The sequence below is a fragment of the Dromiciops gliroides genome, chromosome 1 (assembly GCF_019393635.1).
Source record: "Dromiciops gliroides isolate mDroGli1 chromosome 1, mDroGli1.pri, whole genome shotgun sequence".
Taxonomy (NCBI): Eukaryota; Metazoa; Chordata; class Mammalia; order Microbiotheria; family Microbiotheriidae; genus Dromiciops; species Dromiciops gliroides.
In genome coordinates this window covers 138,048,739-138,075,157 of record NC_057861.1, presented here as the reverse complement: position 1 = coordinate 138,075,157, position 26,419 = coordinate 138,048,739, and the positions used below count along the sequence as shown (strand labels likewise).

The 26,419-nt window shown below is 38.8% G+C and overlaps 1 pseudogene; it reads right to left on the bottom strand.

Annotated features, from left to right (window-relative positions):
- Positions 1–2,528: 2,528 nt before the first annotated feature.
- Positions 2,529–3,218, bottom strand: LOC122725291 (annotated as a pseudogene).
- Positions 3,219–26,419: the final 23,201 nt, after the last annotated feature.

Below are 26,419 nucleotides of genomic sequence, written 5' to 3'. Positions count from 1 at the left end.
AGGGACCTCCCTTTACCAATGCGGATCAGCAACTAGTCTGTAATTCGGTTTTATAGAGTTGCTGTGAGGCACTGTGATTTACCCAGTGTCACAGAGCCAGGATGTGTCAGCAGTAGTGGGACTTGAGCCCATGTTTTCCTGACTCCTAGCATGACTATTCACTACCTCATGTTGCCTCTACCTTTCACATAGTAGGTGTACTAGGTATAGTACATAGTAGGTTTTTTTGTTTTTGTTTTTTGTAAAATACTTCATAATCTTTATTTTCCCTTAAATTCGGATTACTTCATATTTTCACCTGCAAGTTTTGAATTTTTCTTTGTAATTGCCTTTATAGTTTTGCAAAAACCAAGAAACTCAAAATAAAACTACACTGGAAAAAACAATTATGGAATCCTATATCTAGAGTTGAAAAGATTCAGGGGACATCTTGTCTATTTACCTCACTTCACAGATGAAGAAAATGAGTGCCAGGGAAGCGAAGTGACTTGTACCAAGATTTAATACAGGCAGGAGTAAACAGTGGGATTCCTATTTGTATTTCATCTCCTTTTGGAATGTGGTACTCCTGGTTTTGTGGAGGTATGTGTCATGTTATAGTTGAGAAGAACACATAGCTGCAAGGGACTTCAGAAAGTATCTAGTCCAATCCCCCTTCTTTTACAGATGAATAAACTAAGGCCCAGAGGAGGTGACATGACTTGCCTAGGGACACATATATAGTAACAGAGCCAGGATTTGTAGTATCACTGACTCCCAATTTAACACTCTTTTCTTTTCTTTCTTTTTTCAGTTTTTAAAATTTTTATCATAAAAATATGCTGTTATTTTCCAGTTACATTTAAAGATAGTTTTTATAATATTTTCAGTTCCAAATTTTTCTCCCTCCCTCCCCAAGACAGCAAGCAATCTGATATAGGTTATATACATACAATCACATTAAACATATTTCTGCATTAGTCATGTTGTGAAAGAAGAATCAGAACAAAAGGGGAAAACCTCAAAAGAGAAAACAACAACAACAACAAAGTAGAAACAGTATAGTTCAATCTGCATTCAGAATCCCAGTTCTTTTTTCTGGATGTGGAAAACATTTTCCATCATGAATCCTTTGGAATTGTCTTGGATCATTGCACTGCTGAGAAGAGCTAAGTCTATCACGGTTGATCATCACACAATGTTGCTGTTATTGTGTACAATGTTCTCCTGGTTCTGTTCACTTCACTCAGCATCAGTCCACTTAAGTCTTTCCAGTTAACACTCTTTTTTCACTGCACCAGAGCTGAGTTTTCCTTAAATTGTTTTTGACTTCTCATATTTTCCAATTTCTGATTTTACTTAGTTACCAAAATGGAAAATGGTATGAAAAAAAAATCTAGTTAAAAAACCACCAAAGATGATAACGGACAATGATGATTTTTCATATTCCAATAAAAACCTAACACTTTAGTACCATGATTTATTTCAACCAAATACCATGGTTCTCCACAATTACTAAATGCACATTTTGTGAGAAACTGGCACAGTAAAACAGATGGATTAGCTGGACCTGTTTGTCCATCCTTATGATTTGTTTGTCCTGGTGGAATTCTTTGGACTTCTTTGCAGAACACCAAGGCTTCATGTAACACACTTTGTTTTTTTTTGCAAGGTCATCCCTAGTTTAAGGCTCGAATCCCACATGCGAAACAAGGTCGCTTTTTCTCTCTGGCTCAGGCCCCTGTCTCATGTAGGAACTGCTATCCTCACAATCACAAAACCCTGACTTGCTGGCGGTTTTAAAACTGCAGAAGCAATCTCCTGAGATTGGTCATTTTCCTGTGTTCTCGGTACACTGCTCAGTGGGAGGGACTGTTTTCCATGAATAAGATCACAAGACCATAGACCCAGAGCTGGAATGGACCATAAAGTTATTTAATCCAATCCTCTCATTTTACAGATTGAGACCTAGGTTCGGGTGCAATCTCTAACAAACCCTTCCTGGCTGTGCCCCTCTAATAGCTCTACGCAACTTCCTAAAACCACAGTAACAGAGAAGGTGCTGACCTGCATTAAAGTGGGGGGGGGGAAGAGGAGGGAGCAGATCATAGGGGAGGACTCCCTCATGGGAGTTCCCCATGACATCCCAATTCAAGTCTATATACTCTGAGGTGGCAAACAGCCACAACCTTGAAAGTGGTTGAGTCCAAGTCTTCCTCACTCTGAGGCAAACTCTCCTTTTTTTTTTTTTTTTTTAGGCAATGGGGGTTAAGTGACTTGCCCACGGTCACACAGCTAGTAAATGTCAAGTGTCTGAGGCCAGATTTGAACTCAGGTACTCCTGAATCCAGGGCCGGTGCTTTAACCACTGCGCCATCTAGCTGCCCCCGCAAACTCTCCTTTAATGTTGCCTCCCTTACTCTGCTCCCAGAATAAGTAAGCTACTGATCTTCAACCAGAAGCGTCACTATTTTTCTAGAACATGTGAGGTTTTTTTGTATATTCTATAACTTTCCCTACTAAAAATAATTGATTGATGAACAGGTGATCTACTGATGATTTCCTTTGTAGCCCACCAGATGATTCAATTCTTCCTTAAGAGGACTGTAGCCTTGGGGGCAGCTAGGTGGCGCAGTGGATAGAGCACCGGCCCTGGATTCAGGAGTACCTGAGTTCAAATACGGCCTCAGACACTTGACACTTACTAGCTGTGTGACCCTGGGCAAGTCACTTAACCCCCACTGCCCCGCAAAAACCCCAAAAAACAAACAAACTAAAGGACTGTAGCCTTGTTCCCTCAAACAGCGCAAAGCCCAGAAAAGCTGGTCTAGTGGAGGGAAATCTTCCCATGGAACCCACTCCCAATCTTCATTTTTTTCAGGTTCTGTGTTCTTTGGTTCTGAATCCTAACTCATGTCCACCTCTCCTTTCATCAATATAGTGACATAATGGTAATCATCCTTCTCACTCACAGAATTCACCACAGAAGCAAATCGAACATTTTTCAGGTGAAGATCAGCTTCTTCCAAGGTTTCCCTCTCAGCACATTCTTCCCAGCTTTCACCGAACTCCAAATGACCCCCGGGAAGCTGGAAAGTGCCGGCTCCGAGGGACCCTTTCCTTTTCCCTAGCAGAACTCACCAAGGGTGCTTGGAGCTCGTGACCACCACCCCAGCGCCGACCCCTGGGCGCCGCTGCCGCAGCCGCCGGCCCGGATCCTTGCTGGTGGCCGGATCCATGTTCAGGGAACCATTTGAAATGGCGCTTCCTCCTCTCCTCCCGCGGCAGGAAGTCACATAGTAGGGTTAATCTTTTGAAGTGCTGAATTCTCAGGTTCCTGAATTGTTTCTAATAGTGAGCCATGAGTCACAACACGATTTCCTCAGAGAATAAATGAACAGTTGGAATTACAGCTTCAGCTAACAGCAGCATGTTTTTCCCAGGTTAATGGCAAGCAGAGTACTTTAAATAAGACATTAAACAATTCTGGCATTGTTATACATCAACATCTAGAACAGCAATTCTCAAAGTCTGGTTTGGGGACCCCAGGGTACTCAAGATCCTTTTAGGGTGTCTGTGAGGTCAAAATATTTTCATAATACTTGGATTTTAAAATTTATAACATAACAAATATCAATAGATATAATCAGGGTTGTGCTGGTAATACCAAACTGGAGAGTATTGAAGGGGAATTCAACAATTCAAGTCAATAAGTATTTACTACATACTTACTATGTGCCAAGTAGCTAGGTGACTCTGGATATAGCGCTGGACCTGGAGTCAGGAAGACCTGAGTTCAAATCTGGCCTCGGACATTTACTTCTTGTGTGACCTCTGGCAAGTTGTTTAACCTCTGTTTGCCTTAATCCACTGGAGAAGAAAATGGCAAACCACTCCAATATCTTTGTCAAGAAAATCCTATGGATAGCATTGACATGGTATGGTCTGTGGAAATATTGAAGGCAAGAGGAAAAGGGGACTACAGATGAAGAGATGGATAGATAGTATCATTGAAACAATGAACATGAACTTGGACAGACTTTGAGACACAGTGGAGAATAAAAGGGCCTTGTGTGCTGTGGTCCATGGGGTCACAAAGGTTAGGACACAACTTAACAACAACAACAACAAATGTGCCAGGCACTGTGGTAAGCAATGGAAATACAAATACAAACAGAAAGAAAGACAGTCCCTGCCTTCAAGGAGCTTACATTCTAATGGAGAAAGACAACACAGAAAAGAAAGTTGAAAACCAGAGGGCAGGAGGTTGGAGTGGAACTTCACTATCTAGAACTGGAAAATGTTAGACCATCTGGTGAGTCATCAGTACAGCCTAGAGAGGAATGAAAACATGGTTGACCTGGTCTTCCTCTTTCAAATAGAGGTTCTGAGAGTAACCAGACAATCAGAAGAAGAGGCTGCAGAGAATGAGGGTACTTCTGATGTGAGAAGTTGTTGTTGTTTGTCCTTCATTCTTGAAGAAGACCATGAAATTGGGAGGTGATGTCATGACTTGTACTGAATTGGATTTAAGTGAGGGAGGGCTGTGCAAGGTCACCAACCTCATTCTCTCCTCCAGAGCCATCTTGGTCCACTGGCAAGATATAGATCAGGACAACTGTAAATGGCCCTGGATATTTTAAGGCAATTAGGGCTAAGTGACTTGCCCAAGGTCACACAGCTAATAAGGGTCAGAGGTGAGATTTGAACTCAGGTGCTCTTAATTTCAGAGCCAGTGCTCTGTCTACTGTACCACCTAGCTGCCCGAGGGACAGAGTAAGAAGTCCTTGAACTCTTTCATGAAAAAGGCACTTCAACCCAGAAAGAACTAAGGTTAGGATAATTATTAAGTTAAGAACAGACCTATCAAAACAGAGAAATTATCTAATTTGCTGATTTTTTTTATGCAGATGAGTAAGGATATACACATACATACATTATATTACTATTCAAAGGTTTTTTTTTACTCAAAGTTCTATTTTTAAAAACCTACCACATTGAATATACATTCAATAACTGTAAAGTCAAAGTACTATTTGAAATATTTTTGATGGTTTTTGTTTTTCCCAGTCTCTTCCTAATACACTTTAATAGAATCTTCCCTTGTAACAAGGAAAAGCAGTTAAGCAAAACAAACCAGAAAAGTAACTATGTATGAGTGTATTCAACAATCTCTACCTGTAGTCTACCACTTCTTGGTCTCGTGGAACCTTCATCAGTCATCAGTCTCTTGGAAAGTTCCCAGTGATAATAAGATAATAGATTTAGAATCTGAAGGGATCTGGGAGGTGAGGTCAGCTCATCCAAAGCCCTTATTTACATTTGAGGAAACTAAGAACAAGAGAGGATAAAATTTTCTGCCCTGTGTGCCAGAGGTAGTACGTGGAAGAATTGGGATTTGAACTCAGGTCCTACAACACTTAGTTCAATATGTTTTCTATTACATCACGATGCCAAGATTGGTCATTGCTTTTAATCTGAATTCTGCTTTCTTATTTGTGGTAACTTTCTTCTGAATTAATTCACAAAAGTCTTTACATGGTTCTCTGAATTTTTCATATTCAATTGATATTTTTCAAAGAAGTAGCCAAAAATTTACTTTCCTTAAATGTAGATACAAATACATAGTACCTAAGTATTCCTTGTATTCTAGGGGCTTGACATTAAAAATGGGGGTTCTTTTCACAGGAGTTGGGAAGCAGAGAAAGAAGTAGTTGAAGATAGTAATGAATAATGTGGTCCTTTTTTCATCAAATTTTTTCAGTTATCAAGGAGTCTTTTTTTTCCCTCTCTCTCACCTCTGTATCCACAATCCTACTGTAAAAGAAAAAGGAAAACAAAACTTTTATAACAAAGATAGTCAAGAAAAACAAATTCCCACATTGGCCATGTCCCTAAAATGCGTCTCATTCTGCATATTTAGTCAATCATCTCTTTGTCAGAAGGTGAATAGCGTTCTTCATCAATGGTCCTTGTGGTAGATAAATGCATTGATCATAATTCCAAAATTTTTTAAAACTATTGATTTTGACAATAAATTGTTCTCCTGGTTCTGCTCACTTCACTCTGCATTAGTTCATACAAGTCTTGCCTGTTTTCTCTGAAATAATTTGTCATCATTTCTTCTGACACAATAGTATTTCATTACATTACATTCATATACTATAATTTGTTCAGCCATTCCCCAGCTTATGGGCACTCCCTTAGTTTCCAGTTCTATGCCACCACAAAAAGAGTTCCTATAAATATTTGTGCTTCCTTTGATTTCTTTGGGGCATAGGCCTAATGGTATGAACTAATGAATAACTTTTAGGCCACAGTTCCAAATTGTTTTCCAGAATGACTAGGCCAATTCATAGATCTACCAAATGTGCCATAATATCCCTGTTTTCCTGCATTTTCTCCAACCTTTGTCATTTTCCAATTTGGGGGAGGTCAATTTCTCTATTTTAATGAATATAGGTCAGAACCTCAGAATTGCTTTTATAGGCATTTCTCTAATTATTAGTGATTTGGAGCATTTTTTTCATATGGATATAATACCTTGGAGTTCTTACCTTGAGACCTTCCTGTTCATATCCTTTGATTATTTATCAATTGGGAATGACTCCTTTTTATAAGTTTGAATCAATTCCTTATAGCTGTCAAGGAAGAAGGGAATAAGCGGGCATTGTGCTAAGTGCTTTACAAATATTCTATTTGATCCTTGTAACAATTCTGAGATGCTTTTATTATCCCCATTTTAGAGTTGAGAAAACTGAGGCAAAGATCAAGTGATTTGTCCAAGGTCATATAACTAGTAAGTGTCTAAGGTCAGATTTGAACTTAGGTCTTCCTAACTCCAGACCTAGTGCCCTATCTTCTGTACCACTTAGTTCACCAGAAATGAGACCTTTAGATTAGAGAAACTTGTTGCTAAGTTTTCTTTCCTACTTAACTATTTCAAAGGGGTCCTTTCTGAAGAGTAAAATTGCTCCAAATTCAGGGATGAAATATCTTGTTTGAGGAACAGTATCACTGGATCACAGAGACTGTTACTTGTATGTGTGTCAGGGGGAGTAAGATATAAAAAGATTGGAAAGGTAGGAGAAGGTCAGGTTATAAGGGCTTTAAGAGCCTAATAGAATTTTAGATTTTATTCCAGAGATGAGATAGGGAGCTACTGGAGTTGATTGAATGGGGGAAGAGGTATGATGTGGTCAGATCTGTTTTAAGAATCTTTTAGGGGAAAAAAAAATAATCACTTTGGTGGCTAAGTGGAAGATGGATTGGAAGTAGGGAGACACTTGAGGCAGGGAAACCAACCAGTAGTCTAGTCATGAAGTGTTGAGATCCCATGTGGGGGCAGTAGTTCTCAGAGGAGAAAAGAGGGGGAAGGAGTATACTAGAAATGGTACGAAGGTGTAAATGACAGGATTTGACCACTGCTTCAAGATGAGGAGGGACACCTAGGTTTTGAACCTGAATGCCTGGGAAAATATGGTTCTCTTAACAGTAATTGTTGTTGTTTGTCCTTCATTCTCAAAGAGGACCATGACATTGGGAGGTGATGTCATGACTTGCACTGAATCAGATTTAAATGAGGGAGGGCTGTGTAAGGTCACCAACCTCACTCTCTCCTCCAGAACCATCTGGGTCCAGTGGCAAGATATATATCAGAATAACTGGAGATGGCCCTAGATGTTTTAAGGTAATTGGGGTTAAGTGACTTGCCCAAGGTCATACAACTAGCAAGTGTCTGAGGTGAGATTTGAACTCAGGATCTCCTGACTCTAGGGCCAGTGCTTTATCCACTGCGCCACCTAGCTGCCCCTATAGCATTTCTTTTGAAACTGTCCATTTTGTCATTTCTTATGGCACAATAATACCCATTACATGAATATACCATAATTTGTGTAGCCATTCCCCAGTAGATGGGCAGTAACTTTTTACCTATTCCTTGTTTGCCCCAAACAAATTGCTTTTAAATAAATATTTTCTTAACTCTTTATCCAGAGCAGGCAGCAAACACATGGCCTCAGTTTCTTGGATGAAATTTCCCTATAGAGAATGTGTATGAAATAAGAGTCAGGATATTGGTTCTCTTGGCTTCTTTTTTCTTTGGACTTGATCTTTCACCATCGGGATTGGCTTTAAAGTATTTAACTCTTTCTGGGATATGAATGGAAAATAATATTTAATAGTAAGTGAAATAAGCCCATTTAAACAAGGAAGAGGAAGAAGAGGAGAAAGGAGGGAGGAAGGGAAAGAGGAAGAGAGGAAGGGAGGAAGGGAGAGAGAGGGAGAGAGAGAGAGAGAGAAAGAGAGAGAGAGAGAGAGAGAGAGAGAGAAAGAGAGAGAGAGAGAGTGTGTGCGGGCGCTTGTCTACTGGTTAGAATATACAATTGAATGTTTTAAATCCCCAGTTCAGTTCTTCAATCTGCTCTTGACAGTGTGGATTTGATCAGATTACCAAGTCTCACCGTGCCTGCATTACCTTTATTATAAAAATCAGAAACCTCTCCCAGCTGCAGTTGGGAAGCTTAGTCTGGGAGATCTCTTTGAAGGAACAGGAATTACACAAGGTAAATGTTGAACTATAGGTGATTTGGCTACTGCATATCAATTTACATTATAAATGGTTTCAAATCACTTGGCTAATTTTCACATGTGGTTCTTCTCAAAGAGCCCTTCTTTCTTAAGGGAAATTAAACATTCTCAAAACAAATATGTAAAAATATGTGTTCAGAAGTGATTTGGAAACACAATGGATAGAAATTGAGTTTCAGATTGGCTGTCAGTGGTGCCCTACATTTGTCAATAGTTCCTCAGAAGAGCCCAGAATGGGCTCCATGTTCTTATTTTTATTTATAAATTCAATCTCAAGAGAGCAAAAGGCACACTGACTTCCCTGTTTCATGGCTTAATTTGTTTATTTCTCTAAAATGAATGACACATAGAAATGGCAGGATTTCAAAATCCCTTGGCCCTGTAATAAAAAAAAAATCCTTACATGTCTCACAGATGCCAAAACTGTTTAGCCTCAGTCATACCATATGCTGAATATGTAATATATCGTAGTCTTGTTTTTATTATAAATTAATATTTAATGGGACACAAGCTGATGGAACCTTCCTTTCCTTAGTCCTACTCTCAGTTCCCACCCCCACCTCTAACATGTCCTTACTTTGACATTTTTGGCTCTTAGTCAAGCTTATCTGCTAATTTTTTCCATTTCACTTCTGTCGTGAATAAAATAAAGGTCTGAGATTGGAGGCAGGAAGACCTGAGTTCAAATCTAGACTCATACACTTACTAGCTGTGTGATCCCCAGCAAGTCACTTAACCCTTGTTTGCCTTAGTGTTCTCAACTGTAAGATGTTAAGCACCTACCTCTCAGAGTTGTTCTGAGGATCAAATAAAATAACATTTGTAAAGTACTTGGCACAGTGCCTGGCATATAGTAAGCATTTAATAAATGCTTGTTCCCTTCCCCACATGGATACAATTAAAAAAATATTCTTTTATTATTGAACCACTTGAATGTGCTCTCTCCCTCCCCCCTCCTCTTTTTTCTAAGTTAGTATTCTCTATGCCTTCTCATAAATCTTCCACAATGGATATATTCAATATTCTAGGGCCTTTTTATAGATCTTTGTTTTATGGTGTGGATAGTAACACATCATGAGGACAGTCCATTGGTAGTCTCACGCTCTTGCCACAAAGACAATTCCTGATTGATATGTCACTGCTTATGCAAGTTGTTGTGGGTCAGAACAGTTGTTGCTGTTTGTCCTTCATTCTCAAAGAGGACCATGACATTGGGGTGATTTCATGACTTAGACTGAATTGGATTTTTTTAAGTGAAGGAGGGCTGTGCAAAGTCACCAACTTCGCTCTCTTCTTTGGAGCCATCTGGGTCCAGTGGCAAGGATGACTGGAGATGGGCCTAGATATTTAAGGCAACTGGGGTTAAGTGACTTGCCCAGGGTCACACAGCTAATAAGTGTCTGAGGTGAGATTTGAAATCAGGTTCTCCTGACTCCAGGGCTAGTGCTTTATCCTCTGTGCCACCTAGCTGCCCCCTGGTCAGAATAGTAATACAACTGGGGAGACATGAGTTCCTTCTCTGCTTCCCCCAAATTAAAATATCTCAATAGAAGTTGTGACTGTGGTAAAGAATTAAGCTATAGTGTTTTCCTGGGTCAAGTTAGGTTAATTTTGCCTCCAATTGGATTCACCTGGGACCAGACTTATGGAAAGGTTGGGCAAGAAAAGTATAAAAGCAACTTTTAATGGAAATGTTAATCTGAATTATTAATATTTTCCCCATTACTTGTTTTTTTTGTTTTGTTTTGTTTTTAGTAAGGCAATTGGGGTTAAGTGACTTGCCCAGGGTCACACAGCTAGTAAGTGTTAAGTGTCTGAGGCCGGATTTGAACTCAGGTACTCCTGAATCCAGGGCCGGTGCTCTATCCACTGAGCCATCTAGCTGCCCCAATTACTTTCTTAAATCTAGACAATCAACAAAACTAGAAATCAAGCCTTTATTTGTAACGTTTTCCATTTTCCAAGGTGTAAATGCTTATACTAAAAATATTTGAGCTGGATCCAGCACATTTCTGCTGAGGATCCAAGGCTATTGATGGGCTGGATATATGTCTTCCTATGAGATATTTCACTTTTCTTTTTAGTCTTTTGACTTTGTTTTATTGTTGTTGTTGTTGTTGTTTTTGATGTGTCATGGAATTATTATCATTGGTTTGGCTAGTTCTGACTTTTAAGGAGTTATTTTCTTCAGTGTTTTTCGTGCCTCTTTAACCAATTGGTTAGTTTTCTTTCCATAATTTTCTTGCATATCTCTCATTTCTTTTCCTAATTTTTTCCTCTATCACTCTTATTTGATTCATTATTTTTTTTTTGCTCATTTAAAGATCTCTTTAATGTTCCTATGTTTGTGTCCAATACTTTCAAGTCCTTGTCTTCTTTTGAGTTTGTCTTGATCTGTCACCATAGTAGTTTTTATGGTCAAGTTCTCTTTTTGTTGTTGCTTATTTTTCCCACCATATTTCTCAATTTTAGATTTTATGTTAGTTAGTTAGTTAGTTAGTCACCCCTAGAGGGAATGTTTGGCCTGAGTTTCTTTCTTTTATGTCCTGCTGTTACTTTCATAACAATGGGAGCCTGTAAGTTTTGGGTGCTTCCAAAGTGATAGGATCCAGGGAGAAGTCTGTTCACTACCCTTCTGGTTTTCACTCTGCAAATTCCTGATTCAGTTTTAGTCTATTGGTTTCATGATTGTTTCCATAGACGGCTACTTTTCACAATTAGATTGCTGGGATGATCTGCAGGTTTAGAGAGACTGAACTCCCCTTTCACCATGATCTCTTTTTTTTTTTTTTTTTTTTTTTGCGGGGCAATGGGGGTTAAGTGACTTGCCCAGGGTCACACAGCTAGTAAGTATCAAGTGTCAGAGGCCGGATTTGAACTCAGGTACTCCTGAATCCAGGGCCGGTGCTCTATCCACTGCGCCACCTAGCTGCCCCCTCACCATGATCTCTTGTCCTGGTTTACTTCATTGTAGGCTTATGTGTGAGGCTAAAGATTAGAACTGCTCTTGGGATCAGAGCTTCACAACTTGGATCCATAGTTCTGGAATTTTTTTTCCTTGCTCCTTTCACGGGTAGGGCCCCTGCTCCCTCTTAACCTGTAACTATTCCTCTTATCCTTGGAATTATGACCCCAAACTGGCTAATCAGAGCTGATATCTGTTCCCACTCCCAGTGCTAGTATAGGAGTCCCCAGGATCTTTCTGCCCAGGTGTACAATCCCTTTACTGTCCCTGGGCATTGGGCTGCTCCCTACCACTACAGTGATCCTACTTCACTTTGTTCCTGATCAGTCTCTCCACAGACTCCTGTAACAATTGGAATGATTCCACCTGCTGGAGACTTACTGTAGAAAATCTCCACCATGAGGAGAAGGCCTCTGAGGGCAAGCCATGCGGTCAAGGTCCTTGGTGTCAGGAAGTGACGTTTGCTTGTGGGTACTGTCTATCAAGGCTACCAGCCAAGCAACTTGAGGAGCCTCCCATTTCTGGGAGGGGGACATGAAGGAGGAAGCAGACGCTGGTGGGACTATGCTTCCTTTTTGGCTGCAAGACATCGGCTTGGTGGCAGGAAACTTCAGAAGTGGGAGATTAGGAAGGCGAGGATTGCCAGGTTATAAGAAATCTCTTCTCAATCTTTCTCTTTCTTTTACTATCTTTCAATAAGCCCTTAAAAAAAATCTAAACTCGTTTATCAGTGATTTTAGTCAGTTTCCCCAAAAAACTGGGGGGGACAGATTAGAACCCACATTTAGAATTTTAAATTACACACTCCCTCTATTTTAAAAATTATTCAGGGGCCAGCTAGGTGGCACAGTGGATAAAGCACCGTCCCTGGATTCAGGAGTTCCTGAGTTCAAATCCGGCCTCAGACACTTGACACTTACTAGCTGTGTGACCCTGGGCAAGTCACTTAACCCCCATTGCCCCACAAAAACAAAACAAAACAAAAATGATTCAGTGTGTCTTTTCCTTGGCTTTTTGGTTTATTGTGTTTTTTATATCCTTGTAGGGGAGGATGAGAAGGAGCTAAGGCAACATTTAACCTCAGCTCTCAGGCAGAGATTCATCATTCATAAGTTCAGAGATGCTCATCACTAGGTTATACACAAGTTGATTCCCTAAAGCAAATCTCAAAGTCATGGAAGGTTTGCAATCAGCACCTGTAAAGGAATATACTCTTACTGGAAGTTTATACCCATATTGATGTGGGCTGGAATTTGGGGTCAAATTGATTGTGAGTCATCCCAAAAGAATTACAAGACTCAGTGACTCAGTTTACCAAGTTTTATTGCAATACTGTGGGTGACCACAGGGAGAGAACCAGAATATTGGAAAGGTATCTCTCAAATAAGGAAAGGAAAGACAGTTATATTTATAGTGTGGATAAATTGATTATCAGTCTCATAATAATCTCCACCTTGGGGAGGTACAGGGGAGGGCCTGTCCTTCTCATTATAATATTCTCCATGTAGGGGTGTTACAAGGGAGGGCTTATCCTAATTTGGAGTTCCTGGGGTTCTAAGCCAACCCCCAAGGCGGGTACCTTTTTCAGAGGAGGTGTGTTTTGGGGGTTTACACATCATAAGGTGAATCTGGGGACAAATTTGGCCTTTTCTGTGCATGTCTCTTTCTGATTCCCATGCCTAGTTTCAAAACATAATCATTTTTCATTAGAATTTCTATAGGTTATCTTTTTCCTTTATTGTTATTTTGACTTGACCTGCTCTGGTCTGTTATGGATGTTGATCACTATGGGTATGAGAACCTAACATAAGTTATCAATTAACTGGGATCTGACTCCCTTTTAGAGCTAATATCTGTATTAGAGCTTGGGTCTTAGATTTTTCTATTAACCCTTTTTTGCCTCCTACATCAATATAACATATGAATAGTTGAGACAATGAGAGTTATAGAAATTTAGAGGAGGGAGAGACCATATGAACAATGGTAATACCACGTTTGTCACCTTGCAGCCATCCTCAACTCTTCTCTCTCCGTCACCTTCATAAACAATTAGCCACCAAGCCTCATTGATTCTACCATCACAGAATTTCTCACATTCATTCCTTTCTCTCCACTCATGTCATAGCCACCCTCGTCTAGCCCCTTATCACCATTTTCTAGACTTTTTCAATGCCTCCTAACTGGTGTCCCTGCATCTGGTCTCTCCTCCCTCCAATCCATCCTCCACATACCTGTCAAATTTGATATTCTAAAGCAAAGGTCTGACCTTACCATTCTCCAGCTTGAGTTTTCCCTTCTGTTTTAGTGACTTAGTGATAAAATACAAACTTTTTTGTTCAGTATTTCAGATTCTTCACAGTCTGGCTCCAATCTATTTTTCTAGACTTATTTCTCATTTCTCTCTCTCTCTCTCTCTCTCTCTCTCTCTCTCTCTCTCTCACTCACTCTCTCTGTCTCTCTGTCTCTCCCTCTCTCACACATACACACCCTCACACACACCCACACCCACACCCACACCCACCCACCCACACACACACACACACACACACACCCTATTGCTTTAGTCAGTCCAGCCTACCTACTATTCTCCATACATGGCATCTCATACCATCTTGCCTCCTTGCATTTCTCCAGGCTGTTTCTCATGTCTGAAATTCTCTCCCTCCCCTCTCCCACCTCTTGTAATCCCTGCTTCCACTCATGGCTAAGCTCAGGTGCCACCCCCTAGAGATGCCTTTCCTAGCTACCCCATATTGTTATTTTTCAGTGTATTCCTTTTATCTCCTCTGCTTCTCATAGGCAATATGTGTCTACATACTGGGAACAGGAAACAAAGGAAGAAAAACAGTTTTTTTTTTCTTTCCTAGTGCTTAAAGTGAATCACCAATCAATTCAGCTGTTCACTAGGTTCTTCCTGGGTTCCCATTAATCAGTTAGTCAGTCAACTAGCATTTATTAGGCACTTATTATGTGCCAAACTCTGTGCTATTCTGGAATGGCTCAAACTCTAGCCACATTCAAGGCTGCTATTAAATAATTAAGGCCTATATCATGCAAATGAATGAAGTGGGAGAATATTTCTTATCAGCTGTGACCACCATCAAGTCAGGAACCAAAAAGGGATAGAGCTTTCTGCGCAGGCACTCCTTCCTCCTTCCTGTCCCCTCCCAGAAAATGGGAGGCTCCTCAAGTTGATTGGCTGGTAGCCTTGATAGACAGTACCCATGAGCAAATGTCACTTTCTGACGCTAAGGAAAAGCCATATGGCCTTGCCCTCTGAGGCATTCTCTTCATGGTGGAGCTTTCCTATAGTAAGTCTCCAGTAGGTGGCATCGTTCCAATCATTACACAGCAGATTATAGACTTCTCTTTTTATTATCACATTGATTAAAATAGGACTGGTGTCAGGAAGGAAGGGAGGTGTAAATTTAGTCAGGTTTCTCATCAATTCTTTTATACTTAGGGCTTGTTTTCACTGGAGAGGTCCCATGGTATATGGAGATGATAGAAAGTCGCTTTAGAGTCAGGAAGACCTGGGTTCAAATTGTGAGATGTAATGACTGTATGACCCTGGGTAAATCACTTAATCTCAATGCAATTCTCTAAGACTTCATGTTAGGAAAGCAGGTCCTGACCCACATTGGTAAGGGGAATTTTCTCATCAGGATTTCCAGTCCTCTCCTTACCTCATTTTTTTTTTTTTTGCCATAGTTTGATTTAATCAAAAATCAAAGATGCAAATAATTTTAACACAGTTCACTGAAGAACCTTCAAATCCTAGAGGCTGGCCTCCATACTTGGAATCATGTCTTCTGCACTCCTTCTTTGGTGGAAGCTAACCATAAAATCTGGAATGTCTTCTTCCTTTTTCCTCTAAGAATCCTAACTTTCATAAAAGACTCTGCTGAGATGCCTTCTCCTATAGGAAATCTTTTCTGATTCCTCCAGTTATAAGTCTTCTCTAATCCCCATCAAATTACTTTGTATTTATTCACTTCTAGCTTAATTAAGCTTATGACTGTACTACTTTTCCGCCTTTGCCTTCTCATGGTAGAGATGCCTTCATCCTTGTGGCATCCTGCTCTGAAGAGTGAGTTCTGTCTGAGAACCAACATTTAAGGATGTACCCAGCCAGTCATCCTCATGGATAACCTGGCTCTGCTCTTGACTTTTGGGATTGCCTTTCTATCTAGTTCTGTATAGCACCCTACTTTGGTTTTGGTTTTTCATGAGTAAGTAGGGGTTTAATAATTGCTTGTTGATTTGAATCGACTATATGACCACCCATCCTTTGTTTGAAAACCCACATTACTTCCTAAGTTGTTTCATTTTGAAATAACTCTAATTGTTTAAAAAAAAATTTTCAAGTATCCAACCTAAATTTTCCTTTCCCATTTCCACCCATTGGCCTATGTTCTGATCACTGGAGCCTAGCTGAGCTTGTCGAATCCCTTCTCCACTTGACTGCCCTTTTCTTGTGGGGTGTGGGGGGGGTGGGGGAGTGGGGGGGCCCTAAAACATTCCATTGTTTCCCATGACTCTTATAAGTCATGATCTTGAGGCCTTTTACCATTCTGGTTACCATCTTCTGAATGTTCTGTAGCTTGTTAATGTCATTTATAAAATGTGCTGTTTCAAACTAAATACAATATTTTAGGGGCAATCTGATCAGAGTACATTGGGACTATTACCTCCCTAGTCCTGGATACTGTCTCTTGCAATACAGCCTAAATTTTTGTTTGGCTTCCATATCATACCACCACCTTGAATTTGTGGTCTACTAATCCTACCAGATCTATTTTTTTCCCCACTTAATAGTGTTTTATTTTTTCCCAATTATATGTAAAGATAAGTTTTCAACATTAATTTTTTTTTTTACGGGGCAATGGGATTAAGTGACTTGCACAGGGTCACACAGCTAGTAAGTGTCAAGTGTCAGAGGCAGGATTTGAACTCAGGAACTCCTGAATCCAGGGCCGGTGCTCTATCCACTGCACCACCTAGCTGCCCCCAACATTCATTTTTGTAAGATTTTGAGTTCCAAATTTTTCTCCCCCCTCTCCCTTTCCTACCCTCTCCCTAAGACAACAAGCAATCTGATATAGGTTATACAGTACAATCATGTTAAACATATTTCCATATTAGTCGTGTTGTGAAAGAAGAATCAGAACAAAAGCCATGAAAAACCATGAAAAAGAAAACAACAACAACAATAAAAACAAGCAAAAATAGTATGCCTTGATCTGCATTCAGACGCCATAGCTCTTTCTCTGGACGTGAATAGCATTTTTCATCATGAGTCTTTTGGCATTGTCTTGGATCATTGTATTGCTGAGAAAAGCTAAGTGTATCATAGTTGATTTGTACAATATTGCTATTACTGTCTACATTGTTCTCTTGGTTCTGCTCATTTTACTCCCTACTTTGTTTTTCAGTTTCCTTTTATGTGTTGTCTTCTCTCATTATGGTTAAGTACTGAATAAATGGTCTATCTATCTTGGCAACCTGTTTTTCAATTTCCTTTTATGTCATTTTCTCCAATGAGAGTAAGTACTTAATAAATTCTTATCCATCTAATATACATTTTGTATTTATTATCTGTCTACATATTCCTCCCAATGGAATATAAGCTCCTTGAGGGTAAAGACAGCTTTGATGTTTAGACTTTGTATCCTTCATTTCTAGTACAGTGCCTGGGCATACAGTAAGAGCGTAATAAATGTTTGTTGAACTGAACTGAGTTCACCCAATGAGCAGAAAGACACAGAGGACTTTCTAGTTTTCGGGGAATTCAAGTTCTAATTGAACCCGAGGCCCATGTGGCAGGTGATTCTTAATTGTTTAAAATTATCCTATTTGTAGTAAAGTTGGTAGCTGTTTACCTAGTGACAGCTGAGGGATGATGAAGGGTCTGCTTGCTCCAAGCTCTTTTTTGAACTAGCCAAGGTGATTGAAATTCAGACTGTTAAATGCAGTCTTTCAGTGAGGCTGCACTCCACAAAGTCCACATTGAAATGGAAAAATATTATTCCTGGAGGGGTAAAATATTCATCCCTTTTCTGAACCACTTTTAGTAGAAAGAATGCTAGATTGAGAGGCAGAGATATAGAGGGGAAGCATTTATTATTCACTATGTGCCATGATGCAAATAGAAATTTGTGTAACCCTGGCCTCCAAGGGCCACTTTCATGGGACTCTCTTCTCATTGGTGAAAAATGATGCACTTCCGTGGCATTACGCATGCCAGCATGAGGGGTAGGTGGGGTTGGTGAAGGTAGGATAAAAGAGATCCAGGCTTTTTTGACTTCTGGCTATGAGGGAGAAAATGTCCCATTCCAACCTCTAAAAGGAGAGAAAACTCTCAGATGCTGACATATAGAACTTTGATCATGTCCCTAGCTAGCTACACTAGAGACTTCAGAGGCTGTCCCCTTGGGTAACTTTGAGACTCTCTTGGTTGAGCTGAATTATCTTGCTCTCAAGGGGTGAGCATCTTCTCTCAGTATTATCTGGTATACTTTCTCTGATGTATATTTCTCTGGTTTCTATTTTGCTATTGACTTGGGTAAATGGGTTTATTTGCTATTTGCTATGTGTATTCATTGTGGACATGGCATCTTGGTGAGAAGGGGGTCAAGTCTTGCAAAAAGAGCTTGAGGTACTCCTTCCCTATTGAGGAATAGTGATCAGGAGCTGAACCTAAAAATGACTTCCCCTAGACTAGTAATTTTTAAGGGAACAGATAGATATAATTCTAGCCCAGTAACCCTTCTCTCTGAGGAGAGCAGATGGGAATCAAGTGGCCAGCCTCTGACCCCGTGAGAATTAGAGCACTACCAACACACTGAGAAAGATATTGCAGGGAAGCTCCACCATGAGGAGAAAGCATGTGACTTGGCATCCACATGTGACTTAGCATCCTGAAGTTACCACCTGTTAGTTGTGTCAATCAGTGCTACCAACCAATTAGCTTGGAGCTGTGTGTGAGGATGGCCCGGCTTCCTGTTTGACAGGGGGCTTCTGGGCTAAGGGGGAGGATCTCAGCCTTTTGGTGTCTGGACTTGGGCTTGGTGGCAGAGGCAGCAGGGGACAGGCAGAATAGGGATACTTAATCCACGTGTTTCTCTTTACTAACCCCTAATATACTTTAATAAATACTTAATGCCCAAAGATTGGTGCTATACGTTTTCTAATTTGAGGCGACCACTCAGATTTTAGAGATCATAGCTAGAATTTTAGGCCCTTACAACCCCAATATCTAACTTTTCCTACTAGCAGGAATCAGTCATCTTCAGAGAAGAGTGGAGAGAGGAGTCCCTGGAGATATCTCTTCTTGTCTCCCTGTGAGCATTTAGACAAGCCCAGCAGACACATATAACCTTCATGAGCAAAACAAAACAGCTCCTACACACCATCATATCCTTACATAAGTCATACAGTCCCTGTCCTGAATGAGCTTACCTTCTACTGAGGGAAAACAACAGATAAAGGGGAGCTAAAAGGGTGAGGAAGGACTACTCACAGAGCTTTGTGGTTTGGAGCCTGTGGTTAGGAAGTGAGGTGTAGGTCTGCTTCTGGGAAAGGTAAAGAGAAAGCCTACCTATCAGAGACCAGGGTGGATGCAAGGGTAGAGTCCCAAGGTTCCAATCACAAGGTTCCTGTGGGGAAGAGGAAATAGGGATGATGGCTGGTGTGTCAATGGCATGATTTGGAGCCAATGGTCAGGAAATTGGACCTAGGTTCACACTTTGTTTTTGCTACTAATTCTCTGTGTGTCAAGTCACTTTTATTCTCTAGGACTCAGTTTTTCATTTGTGAAAATTTGGGGTTTCTTATATTTATATTTATAAGGTTTCTTATATTTCTAATACTATAAACCTTTGACCCAAAGACAGAGTTTAGCAAAAGTTCATGTACCATATTAGATGTATTATATCTAGTGGTATGCTGGTAAATGTTTAACAACTGGCTCTCCAAAAAAATACATGCACAACATACATTTAAGTTTCATTCAAATTATTCACATTTTCATTACTTTCTTAAGTCTAGACAATCAAGAAAATAATAAATCAAGGTCTAATTTGTCAATTTCTGATATGTAGATGCTCCCACTGAAAATGTAGCAGTTGGCTCTCATTAACTTGTTCGAGCTGTTTCTAGCACATGCCTGGGCATAAGAAAAGGAAGTTTTTTTGTTCATATAAAAACATTGTCATATGCAGACTAATTTAGGAAATTAGCAAAGATTAGCCTATAGAATAGAAAATTTAGAGGGGAACAAAATAACTGTTTTCAAATATTTGAAGAATTGGGTTTATTCTGAGTGCTTTAAGTCCAAAATTAAAATCAATGGGAAGATGGTACCAAGATGACAAAGTATTAGGAAGAAATACAGCTGAGCTCTTCCCTATGACTTTTCTACAAAAATCTAGAAAATTCACCACACTGGAGAGCATAGGGCATTCTAGCACAGGGACTAGAAGATGACCAAGGCTGTGTACCAGGACATGAACAGATCTTAGAATTACACGAAAGGGCTTGACTATGTACATCATGCCTCATCATCAGTTCTCTGGAGTTTTATTGGTCAGAATTATTTAGCCTTTCAAAGTTTTTTTTCTTCAAAATGTCATTGTATAAATTGTTCTGAGTCTACTTATTTGACTCTGTATCACTTCATATAAATCTCTCTACATGTCTCTGAGTACATCCTTAAAAATAACCATAATTTGTTCAGTCATTCTCTAATTGATGGACACCCTCTTTATTTTCCATTTCTTTGCTATAGCAAGAATAATACAAATATTTTTGTACGTGGGGATCTTTCTCTTCTTTCTCTTCCTTGATCAAATGGTATGCACAATTTGACAGATTTGAGGGCCTAGTTCTAAATTGCCTTCCAGAATGGCTGGAACAAATCACAACTCTACCAACAATGCACCAATCAACATTCTTGTCCTCCCATTGCCCCTCCAACAATTGTCATTTTTGCCAGTCTGTTAGATATGGATTAGAATGTCAGAGTTCTTTTAATTTACATTTCTCTCATCTTAAGTGATTTGGAGCATTTTTTTCATGTCTGTGATTGCTTGAGTCTCTTCCTTTGAGAACTGTTTACTCATATTCTTTGACTATCTGTCTATTGGTAAATGGCTCTTATTCTTACAGATTTCTATCAAATCCCTATATATCATGAATAGACCTTTATCATACAATCTTCATTAAAAAATTTCCCAGTTGCCATATCGTTTTAACCACATTGATTTTGTTTGTGCAAAAAGTGTATGTAACCAAAATTGTCCATTTTATTTTCTATCATCTCTATCCCTTATCTTGAACTCTTGTCCTATTATTAGTTGTGAAAGCATTTTTTTCCTTGTTCCTCTAATTTGTTCATGATGTTCCCTTACATATCTAGGTCACGTATCCACTTGAGGTTTATTGAGGCTTATGCTGTGAGATCTTGCTCTAAACCTGCTTTCTTCAAGCCTGCTCTCTAGTTTTCTGAACTGTTTTTGTCAAAGAGTGACTATGTACCCCAGTAGTTGGGGTTTTTCATTTTGTAAAACATTAGACTATTAGGAACAATGGTTCTTCATATCAGGTACTTAATCTGTCAGACATGACCAAACAACAAAAACAATAAACTTTATTTCTATAAGGAATGTATTCTGCTAGTTCCTGTGATAGGTGAAAGTATAAAAATATTTTAATACTATAATTAAATTAATTTTCAAAAATTTTCATGCATTTATTTTTTTCTCCCTTTCTCCCTACCTCCAATATCCTCTTCCCTAGAAAAAAAGAGAACAAAATCCTTATGAAAAAAATATTGTTGAGTGAAACATATTCCTGTATTGACTGTGTAAAAAAACCCAAACTAATCTCATTCTTAATAATAGTCCATCACTTGTGAGTGGGTGGGAAGCATCCTTACTCATCAGTCCTCTGGAGTAATAATTGATTATTAACTTCATCAGAGTCCTCAAGTCTTTAAAAATTGTTTTTTGTAATTCTGTTCTTATAGAAGAAATTGTTCTGATTCTTTTCACTTCACCCTACATCAATACATGTCTTTCTAGATTTTTCTGAAATGGTCTTCAACAGTGCAATTATATTCCATTAGATTTATATATCACATATTCATCCATTCTCCAAGTATAAACATTTCCTACTTTTTAGTTCTTTGCCATTACAACCAGAGCTGATAGATATATGTAAATCTACACCTTTTTCCTCTTTCTCTCCTCTCTTTGAAATATAAGCCTAGTAATGTTATTGCTGGGTCAAAAGGTACACACAGTTTAATAATTTTTTGGACATAGTTCCAAATTGTTTTCCAGAATGGTTGGAACAATCTATGGCCCCACCAACAGTGTTTCAATGGGCCTGTTTTCTTGCATTCTTTCCAACATTTGTAATTTCACCCTTTTTGTCAATTTTGCCAGCCCAATTGCATCAGAGTTGCTTTCATTTTCATTTATCTAATTATTAAGGCTTTAGAGTATTTTTTCATGTGTGTGAGAAATAATTATTAATAATCAATATCTTGGGGGACCCAGTCTTCTCCCCTTCTTTCTTTGTTCTTTGTCCCTCCCTCACTCAAGGTCTCCCTGAAAGTAAGATTCATCTGGGTCAAACCAGACTCAAGCTCACAAAAGAGTCTGTGTGGAAACAGATCCCTTTGTCTAGATAGCCCAAGGACCTGATGAGACCAAGTTACTGATGAGATTAAACCACACCTAGATGAAAGGATTTTGGGTCAGGGGGTCTTACATTCTCTGATGTCATCCCTGGACTTCATTTTAATATAACCACTTCTAAATCATGTCAACCAATAGAGTTGAATGATGCTAATCAATTAGATTTGTTTGATGAATAATGACCAAATTAGCTTTGATCAATGTATAATGACCTGCCTTTATCAAAAAAGGATTAAAAAAAGCCCTTGGAAAAAGCCAAGGAAGGACTTTGGAGTCTTCTGGGGCATCTTTTGGGTCTCCCTTGGTTCTCTGAGACCACATGGGCTCTGTTGCTAGCTCTCTTGGTTCTCAGACCACATGGTCTCTGTCTCTCTTGGGTTTCCTTGAGACCACATGCTGTCTCCCTCCCCAGAAGGGGAAGTCCTTCAAGCTGATTGGTTGAGGGTGGTCTCCTATTGATGTTGTAGTCCACAGCCTCTGAGAACAACACCCCACTCAGGGCCAGCCAGGTGTGGTCTTGATTTAATCAACCTTATAAGTAAGTTCTCAGTCAGTCTCTCAGTCTCACCCAATTCAATCAATACCAAATCAATCTTGTAATGATTGGAATGATGCCACCTGCTGGAGACTTATTGTAGAAGATATCATTTAAGACCTTTAATTGCCTTTATTCTGAGTTATCAGATGCCAGTTGGCCAAGATGCCATCCAATTACAAGAATAATACATGAGGGGAGACATGCATGAAGTCAAGGTATGGCCGAGGGAACGGCTTTTGACAAATGTTGAGGTTGGATTCTCTTGGTTTAATATTTTATTTTCTTTTTCCCCACAATATTGTACAGATGGCTGGAACTTTTGATCCCACCCATCTCACTTCTACACCTGGCTTCTATGCTCCCTCCTGTATGCCTGATGCCATGGACATCTCAATCCCATGCATCTGATTAAGTCTGACTCAGTTTCCTCCAATATGTTCGGTGGCATGGACTTATATTCCATCCACCTATTTTAAGCCTGGCATACTGTATGGGCAGTACATATTACTCAAGTGTGGGAATGCTCATATCCCATCATTTCTCTGTTCTTTTATGGTAACCCTCATAATTATCTCAGGTGTCATGATAAATAACAGTGTTGAATTTGGCCTTGACAACTGTTACCAATTATATTAGATTTTTAAATTTCTCATGATGGCATGAGGATAATTAGGCAGATGATGCAAAAAGTGATGAGACAAAGATAAAAATTATTTTTAAAAATTAATATCACAGCAATTGTCTACTCAATTATAGTAATATTAATTTTAAAGAATGTTTCCATTTTTGTTTTATTATATGTTTCATGTGTAACAACTAAGATTCTGAATTCCCTTAGACATGTTTTTGAGAACTTTCATTGTTTGATTTGATTATTCACAAAGCTGTTTTAAAGTTGTGTTAAGCTCAATTTTGTAGGAAATGTTCCTGGCTGATGACCAGCATCCACACATCAACCCCTGAAAAGACTTCCATTCCATGACTACACCTAGAGGACATCTGAGAAAAGATTTTCAGAGACTTTAAATGAAGAGTTTTGTTTTGTTGTTGTTGTTGTTTTTTCTTTTCTCTTTCTGTTATAATATACACCATCTGTAACATGTACCCTCTGCAGAGGCCTTCCCTTTGCAAGACCAATGTCAAAGCGTCAGTTCATGAGGATAAAAAACTGCCCCTCTGGACAAAACTTTCCTTTCTCCCTTTTCTATATTGTTATTAACATATTGTTAGTTAGCATAGGTTATTAGATTCTGTTATTTTTTACTGTTTCATCAAGGAGATGTACCGTTTCTTGAGGAAACAAAGCGGGGAACTGTAACAATTGGAATGACGCCACCTGCTGGAGACTTACTGTAGAAGAGTTCTGCCCATGAAGCGAAGGTCTTTGAGGGCAAGACCAGGAGTCTTTTCTTTGGCATCAGGAAGTGATGCGGGCTAGTGGGAGGAGGAAGGAAGAGACTGGTGCTCAGTCTCAGGCTCTTTCCTTTGGACTCTGGTGGAGAGCAGAGCAAGAAATGTGCTCTCCCTTTAATAGATAGGAATCTAGGCCTTTCTTCTCTCTTTACCAAATTCTTATTCTCCTTAATAAATGCTTAAAAGTCTAACTCTTGCTAAAGCTTATAATTTATTGGCGACCACTCATTAAATATTTTAGACAGTTTAGGTAGAATTTTAGCCCTTAACAATCTTCAGGTGGGGGCCCTTGGGTGTCTGCCAAATCCCATTATTTTATCACACTTTGTAAAGTAATTCTATGGTAGTTTGATTGCAACTGAAGTAATAATTGTAAAGCACTTAGTAAAATGCCGGATACATAGTAAATACTATATAAATGTTAGCTATTATAGTAATAATAATAATAATTATTATTATTAATTAAAGATCATTGGAATACTCTATTGGAGACCTCTTGCCACAAAGACACTAAACTATTAACAATTACTAATTGAGTCTGGTCATCCAATAAATTCTGAATCCACATGATTGGTTTCTTTTTCTGAGATTGGGTTGTTTAAATTTTCTATCACTTGTTCTGTTAATCTGGGCATTCTATATTTTGTAAATATTTATCCATTTCATTTGTCAGTTTTATTGGCATATAGTTGGGCAAATTAGTTTCTAATAAAATATCCTTTATTTTTTCATTTACAGTGAATTGTCCCTTTTCACTTTTGATACCAATAATTTTGTTTTCCTCTTACTTTACAAATATCATCACATTTGATCCTCACTACAATCCTGGAAAGTAGATATTATTATCCTCATTTTACAGTTGAGGAAACTGAGGCAAAAAAGAGGAAAGTGATTTGCTCAAGGTTACCCAGCTAATAAGTGTCTGAGGTCACTAGGTAAACTAAATCCACAGCATTCCCTTCATTTTCTAGTTGAGTAATCCAGAAAAAAAAAGGAAGTAAGGTTAGTCCAATATGAAAAATTATACCCGGCTGACTCTTTGCAATCACCACTTCCCCTCCTAGATAGTCAACAGCCATCTTTATTTAATGATTCTTTATTTTCCGAGGAATCTAAATGAAGCTCCCTGGCTTCTAATTTCCAGATTCTATTCTCTAGTTTGGTGCTTGTTTTTATCTTCATGACATATAATGTTGTCTCTTGGTTTTAGATAAAGACTAACTGCATTATTAAGGAAAGTCTGTTGCTATACCTTTTTTTTTTTTAGTGAGGTAATTGGGGTTAAGTGACTTGCCCAGGGTCACACAGCTAGGCTATACTTTTAAGAGTTGGTTTTTTTTAAAGACTGTATTTTGTTAAGAGCCTTTTCTGAACCTACTGCTATAGGGTAGGTCAAAAGTCACAAAGGGTTTGCAATATTTAATAACTCCTTTATTTTTTGTTTTTAATTTACAATACCATAGCATCATATATAGAATATATAAGAAATGAATTTACATTATGTGTCAAAAATCAAATCTCATAAATGGTAAAAATAAAGAAAAAATAATTTTCAAAAAGTTATTAAGACATTGCAACTTTTGTCCACCCTGTATAATCATGTGATTTTGATTGCCCTTCCTAAATAATATGATGTTATGTTTATTGTTTCCCTAATTGTGAACCAACCTTGCATTCCTGGTATAAATCTTACCTGGTCATAATATATAATCTTTTAAAAAAATTTTTTGTGTGTGTGTGAGGCAATTGGGGTTAAGTGACTTGCCCAGGGTCACACAGCTAGTAAGTGTCAAGTGTCTGAGCCTGGATTTGAACTCAGGTCCTCCTGAATCCAGGGCCAGTACTCTATCCACTGTTCCACCTAGCTGCCCCCATAATATATAATCTTTATGATGTGTTGTTATAGCTTTTTTGCCAATATTTAACAACTTTGCATCAATATTCATTAGTAATATTGGTCTAGAGTTTTCTTTCTCTGATTTGTATACTTCTGGTGTAGATACCAAGGCCGTATTTATAGCATAGAGAAAATTTTATAGGATCCCTTCTGTTTCTATTTTTGCAAACAGTTTATGTAATATAGGAATTAATTTTTCTTTGAATATTTTATAGAATTCACATGAAAATCCATCTGGTCCTGGGTTTTTTTTCCCCCTTTGGGAATTCATTTATAGTTTAATTTCTTTTTCTGTGATTGGTATATTTAAATTCTCTATTTTGTGTTTTGTTAAT